Below are 17,966 nucleotides of genomic sequence, written 5' to 3'. Positions count from 1 at the left end.
AGAGTATGGACCCATGCGACACACACATCCCACCCGCAATTAGGTTGCTAATTTTGGTTGGACATATTCCTGGAGGTTTCATCACATGACATAACATTTAATTACAGATGAATCTTGAACTCCTGGAGATGTTATAATAATCCTGGTGGGTTGGAAACCTACCCCCAGTACGTAGGTGGGCTTGGCCAGGGTCCTGTCAGCCATTTTCCAACTTTAATAATGTCTTTGCTACTCCCAGTTCAGCTTGAACATGCAGAGAAACTGTTGCCCTCTGACATTCTATTCTGCTGCCATGCAAAGAAAGGGGACATCACAAATTCAGTATTATGATTTCATTGTAGGGTCAAGTAAAGGGAGAAGGTGGGTCTGGGAGAGAGCGTACCTTTGATCCAACTCAAAAAGCTTTGGTAATTAGTGAAGACAGGCTGCTGATCAGAACTTCCAGAAAGTACTGGTATATTCAGTTTTGGTAGGACTGTTTGGACTCCATCTCTAGTAGTTAGCAAAAGTGATTAAAGGCATTTATATGTGGAGAAAAATGATGGAGCTGTAGAAACTTAACAGTCTTTTGCACTATGCAAGTCTCTCATCAATCAGTAGGAATATGATGCTGTGTTTGTCCCATTTCACTTATCTCTCTGGCAGAGCCCCCAGAGCATTGAAATGTATTAAAGCCCCTTCTTTCACCTCAGAGAACTTGGGTTCAAATTAATCTTAAATCTGCAAAATGCAATAAAGTGGATTGTCTCTTCCTAATCCTTAGTGGATAATTGATCACATCAGCAGATGCTGAGAACTTTAGTTGTAATTGGCAGTGACTGCTCATGAGCGTTCCAGCATTGACACAGCAAGGGTGGGGCAGGCTAGAGGGGTATTGGTGGAGCAGTGCAGAAATGACACCTGTCTGTTCACTGAGTCATTGTAGCCCATGCCCTCAGGGCTCCTTATACTCCTAAGCATGCAAACATGATGGAGAGCTGTAGAAATGTCAGCTGATGAGGATGTTAGTAATAATGCTGTATGTTTGCAGAATGCTTTACAAACAGTAAACTATAACCTCTCTCTCACACACACACACCCTCCCAGCCTTCCTTGTGAAGCAGTTATCATCCCCATTGTACAGTTATCAGTTATCATCCCCATCCCCAGAAGAGGAAACTGAAGCACTGAGTGAGTAAGTGAAGGCTATACAGAAAATGTCCAAGCTGGATGCAGCATGATCCAGCGTAGGAAGTAGGAAACTGGCAGTTAGGAGAGCTGGGTCCTATTTCCAGCTCTGCCATAGAATCATAGAAACATAGAATATCAGGGTTGGAAGAGACCTCAGGAGGTCATCTAGTCCAACCCCCTGCTCAAAGCAGGACCGATCCCCAATTAAATCATCCCAGCCAGGGCTTTGTCAAGCCTGACCTTAAAAACTTCTAAGGAAGGAGATTCCACCACCTCCCTAGGTAGTGCATTCCAGTGTTTCATCACCCTCCTAGTGAAAAAGTTTTTCCTAATATCCAACCTAAATCTCCCCCACTGCAACTTGAGACCATTACTCCTTGTTCTGTCATCTGCTACCACTGAGAACAGTCTAGATCCATCCTCTTTGGAACCCCCTTTCAGATAGTTGAAAGCAGCTAACAAATCCCCCCTCATTCTTCTCTTTCGTAGACTAAACATCCCCAGTTCCCTCAGCCTCTCCTCATAAGTCATGTGTTCCAGTCCCCTAATCATTTTTGTTGCCCTCCGCTGGACTCTTTCCAATTTTTCCACATCCGTCTTGTAGTGTGAGGCCCAAAACTGGACACAGTACTCCAGATGAGGCCTCACCAATGTCGAATAGAGGGGAACGATCACGTCCCTCGATCTGCTGGCAATGCCCCTACTTCTGCATCCCAAAATGCCATTGGTCTTCTTGGCAACAAGGGCACACTGTTGACTCATATCCAGCTTCTTGTCCACTGTAACCCCTAGGTCCTTTTCCGCAGAACTGCTGCCTAGCCATTGGGTCCCTAGTCTGTAGTGGTGTATGGGATTCTTCCGTCCTAAATGCAGGACTCTGCACTTGTCCTTGTTGAACCTCATCAGATTTCTTTTGGCCCAATCCTCCAATTTGTCTAGGTCCCTCTGTATCCTATCCCTACCCTTCAGCGTATGTACCTCTCCTCCCAGTTGAGTGTCATCTGCAAACTTGCTGAGGGTGCAATCCACACCATCCTCCAGATCATTCATGAAGATATTGAACAAAACCGGCCCGAGGACCGACCCTTGGGGCACTCCACTTGATACCGGCTGCCAACTGGACATGGAGCCATTGATCACTACCCATTGAGCCTGACAATCTAGCCAGCTTTCTATCCACCTTATACCCTCTGCGTAACTTTGGGCAAGTAACTTAACTTGCCTTTGTGGGGGCTGAGGAAACCACAGTACATCACAGGAAGACAGGGAGCAGAAAGATGGGTTAACCACCTTTTTGCTCCCTTTATTCTGTGTTGACTGAGTATCAGGCCAGTCCTCAATGTACGAGCAGTGTGAGGATTACTCTCAAACGCATCACGGGCCAACGGCTCCAATGGCCAGTGTATGAGCTAGGTATCAAAACCAAACAAACAAATAAAACCCGACCTCAAGCAGAACGTTGACTCTGAAAAGGGAGAAGTGCCAGAAATTCCATGAAGTCAACTAGGGGCTTCAGTATTGATTTGTGTAAGGAAGGAGTTCAGATACTGGGGGGTGGGGGAGGGAGGGAGCAATATAAAACCCTTAGACAGATGAACAGGGTGCAAGGAAGTCCTGGCCATGAGCCCTACACTGGCCACAGGGAGGCAGAGGGCTGACCTTTAGTGCCACTTTATGCCAGCAGTACAGTGCAAGCAATTGCAGTGTAGCCAAGGCTTGGTACCAGTGATACTACCTATTTCTGCGAGGAATTTTGAGATCTGTAGATGATAAAAGTGCAAAGTATTATTATCAGTGATTCAGGAGTTCCTACTCCTGTTCCTACATATACCTGTGTCTTTCCCTGCCATGCTGAAATATTGTGTGGGGGACCTCAAACTAAACAAAGTGGTTTACATATTTGTCCAGTGTACAGGGACACTTTAAAAGTGAAAATCATTCAGATTTATTGTCTGATACACTTCACATCTATCTCTCTGCTTTAATAGGATTCCATGTAATGCCAGGGGTCAGGCCGGTCAAAGGGCAGTCCCAATCAATGGTCAGAGTTCATGCAAGAGGTCTCGTTGCCTGGAGATTCAATCCAGGGGGAGGTACAGCGAGGCAGCTGTTGGGGTTAGGGTGAGGCAACAACCCTCCATCAGACAGCTCTATAAGGCAAAGTCAGGTGAGCCCAAGTAGCAACTCGCAGGTCCTGGCTCAAACAAGGCCAGAAGGGAAGCTGGAAGTTTATGTATAATCACCAGCCACCAGGGTCAAGCCCATGTGGCCAATCAGGAAGCGAGTTGCAGAACCCTGGAAGCTGGTCCACTCAAGTCTGTGAATTCCCTGGTGCACTAATGCATTGGTTTGGCATAGGGTGACCAGACAGCAAATGTGAAAAATTGGGAAGAGGGTGGAAGGTAATAGGAGCCTATATAAGAAAAAGACCCAAAAATCGGGACTATCCCTATAAAATCAGGACATCTGGTCACCCTAGTGTGGCATGATAGCCAAGGGTTGTTTCCTGAAAACCCAGTAGCCGTCAGTGCAAGGGCAGGCTCTTGACTTTCCGTTTCTCCAAAAGCATATGATTCTGCTTGTAATGTAATGTACACATTCTGCTCTGAGAGTAGTGAATTTGACTAAGTATCTCCTACTTCGGGATAAAAAATACGTAGGGTGTTCTTAGCGTGGCGTTCATTTCCGCAGGCAGATAAATAATGAAGGGTTTGTGAGATTGTTGGTTGAACAATACTTCAGAAAAGCTTCATCTTGCCTAGCTGTCATTTCTGTTGTTGTACTTTGCACTTGGTGACATCACTGGTGACAGCTAAATGGAGTGTATTAATTGTTAGATGTTCTTTGACCAAGGATGTTGATTATTCCGGGCAACCAAAATCATGGACCACAGCCAGTTGTATGCATAAAGCTGCTAATCTACTACAGTACAGTAATATTGTTACACACTGGGTAAAAAGGGGGATGGTAGATTTAAATAAACAGGAGATATGCAATTAGAACAAAACTGAAAAGCAATTATGTTTATCTTTTAAATTTGCAAAAAAAAAAAAAAATCCTGAATCACCAACATAGGCTTAAACAGCCACTTTTACTAAAATAAATAAATCTGCTTTTATAAATCAGATCTATTAATGGAAAATAGTTATTCATATCACCTAAGATTAATAATAACAAGAAATAATACGGTGTGCTTATATAGCCTCTTCTCTCTGAGGATCTCAAAGTTCTTAATTAAAGTCAATGGATTGATACTTGCAAAGTGCCTGTTTTTGCTCCCTTTGAAATCAACAGTAAAACATTCATGGATTTCAGATGGGAACAGGCAGGCACAGACTGAGGTCCTGATTGTGTCTGCCAGGATCTGTCATCCCTTCAGCATGCTTATGGGGGGGTTCAGATGTTTCTGCATCACTATGCTCTACTGTACCTTCCGAGATCCTGTAGAAACCTTCATCTGTATCTGGTTATCAGCTGGGCAAGGAGGGAGATGGGCCAGAGGAAACTTTGTTAACTTTTTTGTGTGTAATCCCTCCTAGATTCTCAGGGAGTTGCTTTGGCCAGGAGGAATTCCAGGAAGTATGGTTCTAATGAAACCATGCTGTCTGTGCAAGGAGCTGTGGGAGGTGTCAGAGACGAGAACTGCTGACTGGTCCTGCTCTCCCATGTGTCTCCTGGGATCCACCGTCTTTGGGGGCAGCTTTTCTGGATGGGCGGGGTTCCTCATAGACATCTCTATGAGGAAATTCTCACTGAATTTTCCTAACAAAACGTCCCCTTTCATTATTTTGTCCTCACCTGTGGGAAATTTGGACTTGACGTAGCTAAGCATCATTATCCCTGTTTTATAGAGAGTTGTGTGACTTGCCTCCGTTAAAACAAAAAACTCATGGTAGAATAGGGAATGTAACACAGGCCTCCCAGTTTAAGCACTTTGAAAGTGTTACAGTGTGCCTTAGCCACAAGACTCCCTTCTCTTCCTCACAAACATCCTCCTTATTAAAACAGAAGGAATTTGAATAATTGACTGGATTGAATGTGGATAATTGGATGGGACTGTACTCTGGCAGCTAGCCTATGCTGCTGCCCAGGCTGCTGTGGCCCCACTGCCATTTTTAAAGTGCTAGCTCGATCAAAGCTAGTCCGTGTACTGAGCTGGAAATTACATCTCAAGCTGTAGTGCAGACGTACCCTAAAACTATACTGTGACTCCCAGCAGGTATTGCTGCACCTATAACAGCCGAATACTAGAGGATTTATTTTTCTTCCACTCAGTGGATGGAGGTGTGGAGGAAAACCCACTGCTTCACAAACAGTGGTGTCTTTAGTCTGTAGATCTCTACGCCTTTTGCACAGAAGGGTAAATCAATAATTTCATTGTAGAGCTGGAGAAATTGAGGCAGAGAGAGGTGACATGATTTGCCCAAAGTTCCATTCCTATACCCAAACTGTTGAACCATGCTGCCTTCATGGTACTGGCCCATTCTCTCCTCACTGTGTAGACCTGATAAGGAGAAGAGAAGGATAAAATAGGCACAATGGCATCATTATGTTCGAAATCCAGCTGATTTGTATTGCTTATGGGTTGTTTGCATATTCAGAGCAGAGGGATTATCTGACACTCTTTCTGCAACAGGATCATTACTGTATTTAGCTGTGTTGTTAGGGAGTATAAAGATATCCAACAAAGAAATGCGCTCAGTGCTTTTCAGCAATACTTGCCCTGTGGCTTGGGACTTGGCTATCACTTATATGTAACTGGTGCTGGATTAACAGCCCTGAAAAGAGTGACATTCCCGTAGCATGAATTGTGGCACGGAAAGCTTTCCCATCCTGCCCTATCCAAATGTTTCAATCCTGATCTGAAAGGTGACCTTTGGTTGAGAGGCAGCTCAGTTTCCATGTCTATTCGGTCCTTGGCCTCTGCTGAGATTGCCAACAGTCAAATCCTATTCAGAAGAGGAAAGGAGAAAGGTAATGCTCAGTGGTGGTTGTGCTGAGAGCTGTTCTGCCTTGCCCAGGCCTCCTGGTTTATCTGCAGGACCCTAGTTCTGCAGCCAATGAAATCAACACTTACTTTGCCATTGACTTAAGTGGGAGAAAATCCAGTCCAAGGACTGAGTCAAGTGTTAAGGTGACAGTGATAAATGTAAATTCTTCCTATTCACGGGTCTGAAGAATGATGGGCATGAAGCCGTGGCAAATACTGCTGACATCTTCTGTTCATAGTTACAGAGATGTTGAACTGACTTGTCCTTCTTGAATGGGTCCCAAACATTAGCTAGGGCTGATCTAAGTTTGTGGTTTGCAGTTCAGAATGGGTTGAGCTGAATTATGGAACGGGCAGCACTCCTCCAACAGAGTGAGATGCTAATGGGAGGGAAGTGACGATGCCCAACCCTATCATCTTTGCCAAAGCCAGTGCAACAGGATACAACTGGGTACACTCTGAAGCTTGTCCAGTGCAAGAGGCAGTGGACCCACACAGAGGCTGATTCACAAGGCTACGGATCACTGCTTGCTTGTTGTGCAAATGCTTGTGCCACCTGAAGCAAAATGCTTGACACTGTTGGGGAAAACTAGCCCTTGTAATGGAAGGAAGCATGTCCTGAGAGGGCTGATTCTATACCAGTAATGGGCAACCTGTGGCCCGCAGGCCACATGCAGCCCGTCAGGGTAATCCGCTGGCGGGCCACAAGACAGCTTGTTTACACTGACCGTCCGCAGGCACGGCCGCCCGCAGCTCCCAGTGGCCGCGGTTCGCTGTTCCCGGCCAGCGGGAGCTTCAGGAAAGAGCGGCCAGCACATCCCTGCAGCCTGCGCCGTTTCCCACAGTGAAGTTCTAGTTCTCAGGAGTTCTAGTTCTCAGGCTTGGGGTTTAACCATAAGACCATGTTTTCTACCCACACCGTTAATTGGACTCCTCTCCCCACCCCTTCCCCATCCCCATTAGTTAAGGTCCTTGAGTGATCCAGACCAGATTGTACAAACTGTTCAGAAATCTGGGCTTCAGCCCCAAGACACAAGAGACTGATTCTTATGATCACGCCTGTAAACAGGCATGAGCCCCACGCCACTCTGAACTTGGTACAGGCACACACCCAGTGGGTTATGATCCAAATTTACTCCCTTCTTGGAAGTTTGCCTTTATCTTACCTTTGCTACAAAGCATTGTGGCAGGATTGCACTTGTAAATGTAAACATTAGCCTGAGCTCACAGTTCCTAGGGTTTCTCCTTGCAGGTCCTCCTGTCCCTGTCTCTAGCTTTTTCTTGTTACATAGAAGCTCTCTAGCCTCTGTGCATTGGGTCAATGGGTCTGGTGTGGCCCATCTGATCTACCTGCCAGGATGAGTCAGCAGAACAGCTCTTCATCTTCCCACATACTCCTAAAGCCTGCCATCCAGTCCCATCACTACTGAAATTCAGCCTTCACCATGAGTTAATGTAGTTCTTCAAAAAATTGCCTCTGCATAGCCCAATTGAATGGAGTCACTTGCTGTGCTTCAGTGTTCCACTCAGGAAAGATCTGCAGAAACAATTTATTTGTAGAACTCTAGCATTGGTAAGTAGTCTTCTTTTTTTCCCTTTGTGGTAATATTTATCAAATGTTATCTTTTTAATAGCTTCTACCGTTGTGTGACATTAAATCAAATTAGCCAATAAAGATTATATGACATCTCCATTTTATCTGCAACAAGGGTTAAAGATAAACCCTTCCTGGGACCGTCTGATTGTTCTGTTGAAAGCACAGTATTTTTATAAGATGCAGATGCCTCTTACCTATGTGGGTTTTTTTTGTTTGCTGGGCTGGTTATGGTTTTATGACAGGAAATTCTTGAATGCTTGTGCTAGGGGGACACACCGTGTGATTTTATGGTTGTAATGTAGAAAGTCTTTTATGTGTAGAATTTTATGAATGTGTAACAAGAGAGTTCTCTTGTACCTTCCATACTGGCCTAATTTCTTATAAAGGAAGTGTTTATGTCCTGGAGGGTTTTGTATACGTTTTAACTAGGAATAAATCCAGCATGTTCATTTCACAATAAAATACTTGCTTCGGCACTGACTGATTCTTAGTAATAACCATAAACAAGTTTATATAGAGGCACTGTTACTATATTATTGATTATAGCAAAGCTTGGTGTAAAAAGTGTTCCCTGGGAAGAGCTGGTGATGGTAGTATATTTTAGGGGGACTCTGTTCAAGGTTTTCTGGGCGCAGAATGTGACCTTTTCTTCTTCATTGTCCATGTGTTTTTATTTTGTTTTAATGAAATGCTTAATTCTCTCTCTCTCTCTCATTCATACATATATATATATATATATTTAGAATCATAGAAATGTAGAGCTGGAAGGGACCTGAAGAGCTCATCAAGTCCAGCCCCCTCCACTGAGGCAGGACCCAGTAAACCTAGACCATCCCTGACAGGTGTTTGTCCAACCTGTTCTTAAACACCTCTGGTTCTGGGGATTCCACAACCTCTCTTGGAAGCCTGTTCCAGAGCTTAACTCCATTATAGTTAGTTTTTTCTACTATCTAACCTAAATCTCCCTTGTTGCAAATTAAGCCCAATACTTCTTGTCCCACTTAAATGCCAGGAGCTCATGATTTAGGATAACATGTTGCCATCCCCTACAGTACCAAGCCAGAGTGTGCCATGTGCAACAGCATCCAATGTGTGCAACCCAGCACTCATAAACAATGCTACAGTAACAATCCAGGCTAAGATTTTAAAAAATAGAAGCCTCAAGGTAGTCTCCCAAATCCATATTGAGGCACCTATTTAAACGATCTGATTTTTTGAACAGGGCTGAGCATCCAACAGTTTATTAAATGTATTATTATAAGGCACTTAACATGAAGACCACTTCAGAGCTTCAGTAGGCATCATGCATGTGCAGTGGGGTTGACTAGAAAGCACCGTACTCCTGTGCCATATAAACTGCATTTGAACTTCTGTTTAAATTTGGGGTGCATTTCAAGGTGATCTTTAGCACCCTGTGTGCTTTTGGTCCCATTCTCTCTTTCTTCCCCCCTTGCACTGCTTCCCCCCGGTAATTGAGATCGGTTAATGCAGTCTCGCTCATAGCCCTACTTTTGAATATCAGCACGTTCGGAAGTAACGGAGGGGCCATAACTTGATAATGCTCTTTGCTTGTTGGTCTAGCTGAGCCCAAAACTATTAACCTTCAAAGCTCATTGGTTGTTCAGGCTTTTGTCTTGAATGTGGGAAGCGAGCTGTGTTTATATCTAGTTGTTAGATGGGGAGTGAATTTTGTTTAGCTTTTGTCATATACTCTGTATTGCTTGGATTTGTACATGCACCCACAGAGTTTGGGATTGGTGCATGATTAAATATAGACAAAGAGCAATTATTTTATTTTATTTATTTTAGGGAGCTTTTACCTTTCTTGGGGTTTTTTTTTTCTCTTTAATGAGATGGATTGTTAAAATATGTTAATCCGACACATGGGGAAGGGTGGGGAAATATACGGAGATGTTGAATAATTAGATCATCTCCTATGCAGGAATAAGTCCAAGTATTAGACAGAAACAAGAACTCCCTCTCCCCAATTCTAACCTCCTCCCTCATCACAGATACATGGGATCTGGGTCCTTTCTGTAAGAGACGTCTGATCTTAAGTATTCGTTAAAGTTTGTAAAGTGCTTTGAAGATTCTAAGTGACAGATACCATTCTTGTCTTTTAATTTCCTATCTCTTATTTAGAAGTTGAAATCTTGATTAGGATGGCTGATTATGTAGAGCTACATGTCAGTGATAAAACCAAATAAAAAACTGCCGAAATCCTTAAATCCCTAAATTGTTAATCAGTCCTTACTCCCTGAAGACAGTGTGACTTTTGTCTGAGTAAGGACCTGATAGTTTGGCCCACAGAGATCCAACATTTGATTGCATTTTCAGTTGAGCTGCAGTTTGCTGTATTAGAGATGTGTTTGTGGAACTGAAATGCCATTTTTGTAGGATCCTGAAAAGTAACTATTTAATAGTCAGTGAGATTATCAACCTCATGTGATCTTAAACTTGTTGGAAAGCTTATTAAGGTCTGATCCAGCAACCTTTACTTACATGAGTAATCCTATTCACTATATTAGCCTTATTTGTGGAGTAAATATTTCTCGTGTAAGACTTTTTGCCTTTATTTTCTCTTACTTTAACCTATTCCTTCAAAGAGTTAACTTTCTAAGCAGCCGCAGATTAGTTCTCTTGTTGTTTTAATTATTTTTCTTGTCACGCACAGTGCAGGTCTAGTGTTTGTGAATTTTTTTGTCCTCTCTCCACTGCTGTTTCCAATATGCTGGCACTGAAAGCTAAACTGAAATGCTGCCTATTTGCCATCTTATTTTGACAGATCTTCACCTTTTTCACATTTTAATATTATAGATTTTTATTGCTTTTCTTCAGGATAGCTTGGGCATGCCACGATTTTACATTTCTAAAATGCATGCATGGCACTCTTAAGCAGCTACTCACTATCAGTGTGCTTTCATGTGCTTGCTACTGACTAATTTCCTTCTCTGTAGTTGACAGGTGACTCAGAGTAAAAGCTGGCAGATGGCTGTATCATTAGAATGTGGCCAGAGCCTTCTGAGATGAGTTTTGGAATTTTTATCAAAGTGGGAATTAGGTTCAGGATATACCAGTGGCACACAGCACACTGTGGGAGTGTAAAATAAGAGGAAATAGTTCACAACGAGTCATCTTTTGGTTGGATGATTCAGGGGTCTGCTGTTGGTGGTCAAAAAGACACGTGGCTGACTACAGAGTCTTTGTATGCTATTCAGAATGCAATCTGTCTCTAAAAATTAATTCCACCATTCTGATTCTTGTCCAGTGAATCATTTCCAGAAATGAATAGCTGCAGTTGCTGGAATGGATATTGTGAAATTCCCTTCATTTACAATGGACGGGTTTTGAAATGATGATTTATCGGGCAAATTTTTTCAGGATTAGAATTAAAAGTACTTTAAAATAAGTATATATGTCCTTGTGTATTTTAATAAGAGAGATAGTAAAAGCCTCCCAGTTTCCGAACGATGAAGGACCATCTGAAAGAGCTAGTTCTTGGAGTAGTAGATCTGTTGGCACTGGCTGGTGATTTCCTGTGCATTTCCTGCAAGAAATGTTCTGTGATGTGAGTAGGTGGTAGTTAAGAGGTTGTTACGAAACCAGTTTTTAACCAGACGTCTTGAGTTGTGAATTGGAAAAAGGGATACAGCTTGAGTGTTGTCTCTTTGTTTCAGCAGGGCAGTTGTAATGCACATGCTGTATATTCTGTGTTTCTGTGGAGCAAGAAATATTTGGAATATATCTAATATTCCTCTATGTATTTTTCTTTATGTCACACCACTTTATAGTCGAAACATGAGACTGTGAGCTAAGACAACTGGAAGCAGTGGACATGGTGAATAAGGAGGATTTTCCTGAATGTATCTTTAACTGTAAGTATTTTGTGATAGTTTTCCCCAGACATGAGAGGCAAAATGGAGTTTCATCAACGACTAATGTCTGTGCCAAAACAAGATGGTTATTTGGAGCGCATTGGTTCTGTTCAGAAAGCAGATGGGCTACCAGTAGCACCAGAAAAAGGGCATTTCAGGGAATTGCTCTGACTCTGAAACTGCTGGAATTGTTGACCTACTGACTCAGTTATGAAGAATTGGGAAAACAGCCTTATTGTGGTTTCCTTTGTTGATGGCAGATTCAGAAGACATATGTGAGCATGTGAACGTGGCTAGCAGAAGAAAGGTAGCCCTAGTGCATGTTGCATTCTGGCTTTGTTTTGTGCCTGAGAGGAGTTGAATTCCTGAGCACTGGAGAAAATCTAACCATATTTGCGATGGCTCTGCTCATGACAGTACAGTGGTAAGTTTAATGCATTTCTCATTTTCATTGGGTGTAAGTATAACCGCACTAAAGAAACAAAGCATAGGTGGTATTGACCTTTATTCTGGATTGGAATATTTTGGAAGCTAAATGAACATATGCTTCAATGCTTTGGGTCAACTTTTTCAGAGAAGACCAACTGGCCTCCCAGAGTTTGAGGGTATTTGATATGGGGCCAAACTTTGAGGCCAAACTTTGAACCATATTATTACTCTTTAGGGTGTTGTTTAAACTATTCTCTAGTGATCATGGTAACCAGTAGAAGGGATGGCAGAGTATTCCATCCGTCAGGCTTCGAATAGATATTCTCATAAAGTAGCCATCATTCCTCTTTCCAATGTCAGGTTTCAGAGTAACAGCCATGTTGGTCTGTATTCGCAAAAAGAAAAGGAGGACTTGTGGCACCTTAGAGACAAATAAATTGGTTAGTCTCTAAGGTGCCCCAAGTACTCCTTTTCTTCTTTCCAATGTATTACAGATAAACTGAAGAGCATGCATTTGTCCTTTGAATTAGATACCAAATAATGATGCCCATGTATGGATATCAAAACCCGATGATACTTTTCATAATAGTAGGATATGCTTCACGGGCTGTTGTTGTTAAGTATTTCAGTAAGTTCCAACAAAGACATTAACAATTAATGGTCTATTATAAAAGTATTAATAGTGTTGGCTAACAAAGGGACAGTACAGTCTAATAGATAGAGCAGGGGGTGAGAATCAAACTTCCTGAGTTCTGTTACTCACTCTGCCACTGTTTCTGTTGTTGGGCAAGTTATTTACTCTTAGTTTCCCCATCACTAAAATGGGAATAATGATGCTTACTCGCCTTTACTAACGTGCTTTGATATCTACCAGTCCTAAATATTATATTTTCCTTCTGCATAGAAAGTTGATTTTCTGATACCCAAAACACTTGTAGCATTTTAATTTACAGAAAACTGTTTACCAAGTGTAAACTAATAAGTAGTACATTACAGGGTGATAGGGCTAAGCATGGAAGTGATAGTTAGCCTGTCTATCTCGTTACTTGCAGTGTTGTTGTAGGTGTGTTGGTTTCAGGATATTAGAGAGACACAATGGGTGAGGTAATCTCTTTTATTGAACCAACTTCTGCTGGTGAAAGAGACAAGCATTCAAGCTTACACAGGTCCGGGAAAGGTACTCAGAGAGTCACAGCTAAATATAAGGTGAAACAGATTTTTAGTATAAGGAGTTAACACATGTTGCAAAACATCATTCAAGGTAAAGTGGGCACTTAACACCTCTGCAGTCCTAGGACAAAGGAGGGTTAGTGCGTTACACATCGAGTACCTTTCCCAGACCTGAAGAAGAGCTCTCTATAAACTAGAATGCTTGTCTCTTTCATCAACAGAAGTTGGTCCAATAAAAATATTACCTGGCCCACCTTATCTTGTTTCTTGATATTTCTTCTCTTTCCATGCAAAAGTAAGTCACTACTGATGATGTATCTTAGTGGTCCCAGACAAGGCTTGGAATTCACTATGTACAGTTTTTCTCCTTCTGGATGTATGGCACAAGGAAGCTTCGTGTTTCCAAATGCTATTGGTTGCTGAGTTGCAATAAGGCTGTTATATTTTCTTTGCTGAAATGGCATCAAAGAATGCTGTATAGCAAAGGTCCTACAGAACTGTGAATTAAGCTATCCAGTAAAAATGGTAAGATATAGCACATGACCCATGTCTCCTTTTATTTGATGCTTCCTTCATATCTTAGTATAAGAACTTAAACTATCCACTAACTTTCTAGTGAGTGATTCCACCAGAAGGAGTAGGCGTCAAGGTCAAAGAAAAGTCACTTGCTGTGTGGTTGCTATGTGGGTGTGAAAAGCCTAAGAAGAGGAAAGGGTGGGGAAAATGTTCTTGAATTAAACAAATAAAAAAGTATGGTTAGTGAATTAGACTTCGTGAATTTTGATTTTGCCAAGTATCCTCTTGAATTAATTGCATATCTCTAAAATCACACAGTTAATTGTAAACTTATCAGAATGTTCTCAGTGGAGACTGTACTTTTAAAAACACTTTTTCCTTATCACTTTAAATTGAGAGAGAGGAAGTTGTGAATTTTTATAGCCCCTAAGTTCTTAACTGTTAAAGATAAATTGGAATGGCAGATCAAATTTCCTTAGGCTTACACAAGAACAGACTCAATTACTGAGAAATTTTAAGCCGACCACATGTAAAGAAAAAAAATTGATCTTCAGTTAATTGTCGTTTATCCACCTGCATTGCACAGTTGGATGCAGAGTTTTACTGCTGTTTTTTAAAATCACCTGTTCTTGGAAGAAGGTGGTATTGTATGTATGGGGAATATTGTATGTTGCTGCACCGAAAATAACTTAAGGGAAAAGATATTTTTTTTATTTGGAAGACTAATGATCATTCAGTTTTGAGTTTGTGTTTGTAGTATCTTCACTGTATTCTGGCTTTTACAGTGTAATCAAAAGTGATGTGAGAGGGGGATTCCAAAGATAAGTCAGCTCCAGGTGACTTTTTTTCTTGCTTCTTGTGATTGTCCTTATAAAATACAGCAGCAGATAGAGTCAGTTTAGACTCCGCTCCATTCTTGCAGTGTCTTTGGAGTGGAAAACTGCCTGTTTGCATGCTCTATTAGTAAATGAAAGGGTTAAAGATTTCTTACTTCATCGTTGCAGCTATAGGACTGAACACAAATCAGAAATTGGATACGAAGAAAACACGGATATGATTTGAAATTAGATAGACAAGGTGGGTAACATGATACTTTTTATTGAACCAGCATAGTGCTTGAACTTTCAGATCCCCACAGGTGCCTTCTTCCAGTGATGAAGGGTCATTTGAAGAATGAATCTGCCTCACTAAAACTTGTCTGTTGTAACCATATACCCTTCCTGATTGCACTGAAATCAAAGGGGAAAATTCTCATTAACTTCAGTGAGAAAAGAACTGGAACTCTCTGTGCTGTTCTAATAAAAAGCATCCATCACCTCTTGTGCTTTATTCATTTAAGGCTTGATACTGAGAGGTGCTGAGCAGCCACAGCCCCTAAAGTCAAGTCAGACTAGCACTCAGCACCTCTCAGTGTCAGCCCCCAAAACACTGATTCTTAACCGCTGATACCCCAGGCTCCATTCTTGTACCTTAAAGTTCAAGTGTAGAAATGGCTTCATTGCATGTTTGTCTCTCCAGATAAAGTCTGCTCAGTTTACAAGTAAAAAGATAGTTTTTGGAGTTTTTGTTTGCTTGCTTTTTTGTTGTTTTCTGTGGACTCTGCAATCTTCACCTGGAATCTGATAGTCAGTCTGGGCTCTTTCTGGCCTATACGTAATCAACAATAACTCTGCAGTTGAAATTTATGGACAGAATTGGTAACTTACATATGATCTGGAACAGGAGCCAGCTCATTTTCCAGTAGCTGTGTTTTATCTGTAATGCTAACAGGAATAACAAGTTATAATTTTGGTCAGTAAAGAAAACCAGAAATGGCAGTGCAGATACACTAGGACCATGGCGAACGAGCAAGAAGGCACAATTTTTATCTAATTATCATTATCTGTACTGGGTCCAAACTCACCTGTGCTCCATACATTCCCATTCAGTTGTTTGCAAGCTACCTATGTGGAGGCAGGGTTAGCAGGCTATGGTCATGAATCCGGGGGTGAGGATTATCATGCACAATAGAATTGGTGGTGGTGGTAGGAATTTTATTAGGTTTGATAAAATGGTAGAGTTGCCCCAAGAATTTGGGAGATACAACATTAAGGACCAAAACAGCTAATGAAATTCCCTAGTGTATGACCTGTTATTACAAGATATCAGAGCCATAACTAGGCATTTTAATGCCCAGGGCAAGCATTTGCATCCCCTACCGGTTTTTTTCTTCATTTCTTTTGCCTTGTTTTTCTGCACCTGTGGCTTTGCAGCCTGGGCGGCTGCCCTGCATGCCCCACCCTGGTCGCAGTTCTGCAAGATACATTGTCCTGGGCAAAAATAATTCATAACTGAGATCTCAGCTTTACTTTTTGATATACTTTTATACACCAAAAATAAAAATATTTCCAAAAATACAGGTAGACTGTATGAATGTTAACCAGTCACTCCTTGATCTGCACAAGCTGGCAACTGACAAGAATGACCCTCATTTGTGTGACTTCATTGAAACATATTATTCTCCTGTTAGGGCAGGACTCATGTTGTCTCTAAGGTATATTTGTAACTCATCGGGTGTATTTTCAAGCTGTTGTGTGTAAAAAGAGGGAGTTGTGGATCTTGTTTTCTTTCTGTTTGTTTCCTTACTGACCTGGTGCACTGATGTCCAATGAACTGGATTCAGATATGGAAGATGACCGACCAGAATGGTCTCTCATGTTCTACAATATCCTATCTCAATGATATCGTTTCTTTCTTCGGCTGTATTTACGATGAAATCATACAACAATGTGCAAGTGTGGAAACACAGCTGTAGCTAGTAGAGTTCTACCAGGGTGGATGTGTTTGTTGAAGAAGGATGGTCTTGTGGTTAAGACACTGGATTGGGATTCAGGAATTCTAGGTTCAATTTTTGGCTCTTTTACAGACTTCCTGTATGACCTCGGGCAAGTCACTTAATTCCTCTGAACCACAGTTATCCGTTTATAAAATAGGAATACTTCCTTTCTCTCTCATTTTGTCTGTGTTGTCTGTTTAGATTCTAGGCTCTGTTAATGTTTTTATATAGTGCGTAGCACAGTGGTGATCCCAATCCTTTTTGGCGCTTCGAGGCATTACCATAGTATAAATAAGTAAGTAATATTGCATCTGCAGGTACATTGAGACTGCAATCACAGCATGTGATTGCAGCTCGAGTAGACATACCCAAGCTAGCTTTAATCTAGCTAGGTCAGTTCCCAGAGTGGTGAAGCTGCGACACCTCCAGGGACACCACGTGCTTCAGCACGGGCTAGCTCTGCACGTAATTACCCAGGGTTCTAGGCAGGCTTGTACAGCTCATTCTGAAGCATGTGCTGCTGAAGCATCACTGCTCTGGGACCCAAGCTAGCTAAAATAAAGCTAATTTGGGTATGTCTGCTTGAGCTGCAGTCACATTCTATGATTGCAGTCTCAATGTACCTGCAAATGAAATATACTGCGTACTTATTTATACCGTGGGAATCCCTATAGCAGGAGCAGTCAATTATTTCTTGTCAGAGTCCAAATTTCTTGGTCAAGGTATAGTCAAGGTCCAGACTCCAGAGAAAATAATTAAAAAACACAATAATAATAATACATAAATAAAAAGATTTTGGGGTGACTACCCTTGCTGTATAGGCTCCAGCAAGGAAGACATACCTTGTATTTATAAAGTTTTATAGATTCTATATAGTTGACTTATTAGCCAAACTTTACTACAAAGTATTTCCTAACACTTCTCATTTAAAAAAATCCTTGTCCACTCTGATCATGAGATTTACACATGGTTTTAGTTCACATGGTTCTGATCCCATTGTGATCAAGGCCTTAATGAAGGAGCTGCTGGTGCTTATGAAAGCTTATGCTCAAATAAATTTGTTAGTCTCTAAGGTGCCACAAGTACTCCTTTTCCTTTTGTGGATACAGACTAATACGGCTGCTACTCTGAAAACTGGTGCTAATGTAGAAGCTTTAGGAAAAACTCCACTTGCAGATAATAAAATTGTTCAGGTAAGGGACTCCCACCAACCACAGAAGAGTTCTTTATACTGGACGGCGTTACCTGTTCTGCTCTCTTCTGTTTCTCTCTCCCCTTCCTTTGTGTTTTTTTCTGTCTTTTACTTTTTCTCCACTTCTTTACTTCCTGTCTCTTAGGCTTACCATTGTTATAGTCTGTTTTTCTCCTCTGCATACTTATAAATAGGCAATGCTCTTATGCCAT

At 41.6% G+C, this 17,966-nt stretch overlaps 1 long non-coding RNA gene across 12 annotated transcripts in view; it reads left to right on the top strand.

Moving 5' to 3' along the window:
- Positions 1-17,966, top strand: part of LOC125630552 (uncharacterized) — a 183,246-nt gene that overhangs the window by 149,784 nt on the left and 15,496 nt on the right. For 10 of the 12 annotated variants that reach the window (XR_012666626.1, XR_012666623.1, XR_012666617.1 and 7 more), the window contains 2 exons: positions 11,549-11,632; positions 11,893-12,056. This is a non-coding gene — a long non-coding RNA (uncharacterized LOC125630552). Of the gene's footprint in view, positions 1-11,548; positions 11,633-11,892; positions 12,057-14,751; positions 14,825-17,966 lie in introns of all 12 variants that reach the window. The other 2 variants (XR_012666616.1, XR_012666625.1) reach the window with 2 other exon arrangements.

This window comes from Caretta caretta, chromosome 1 (assembly GCF_965140235.1).
Source record: "Caretta caretta isolate rCarCar2 chromosome 1, rCarCar1.hap1, whole genome shotgun sequence".
NCBI lineage: Eukaryota > Metazoa > Chordata > Testudines > Cheloniidae > Caretta > Caretta caretta.
Note: the sequence above shows the minus strand (reverse complement) of the source record. Positions and strands in the feature narration are given on the sequence as shown.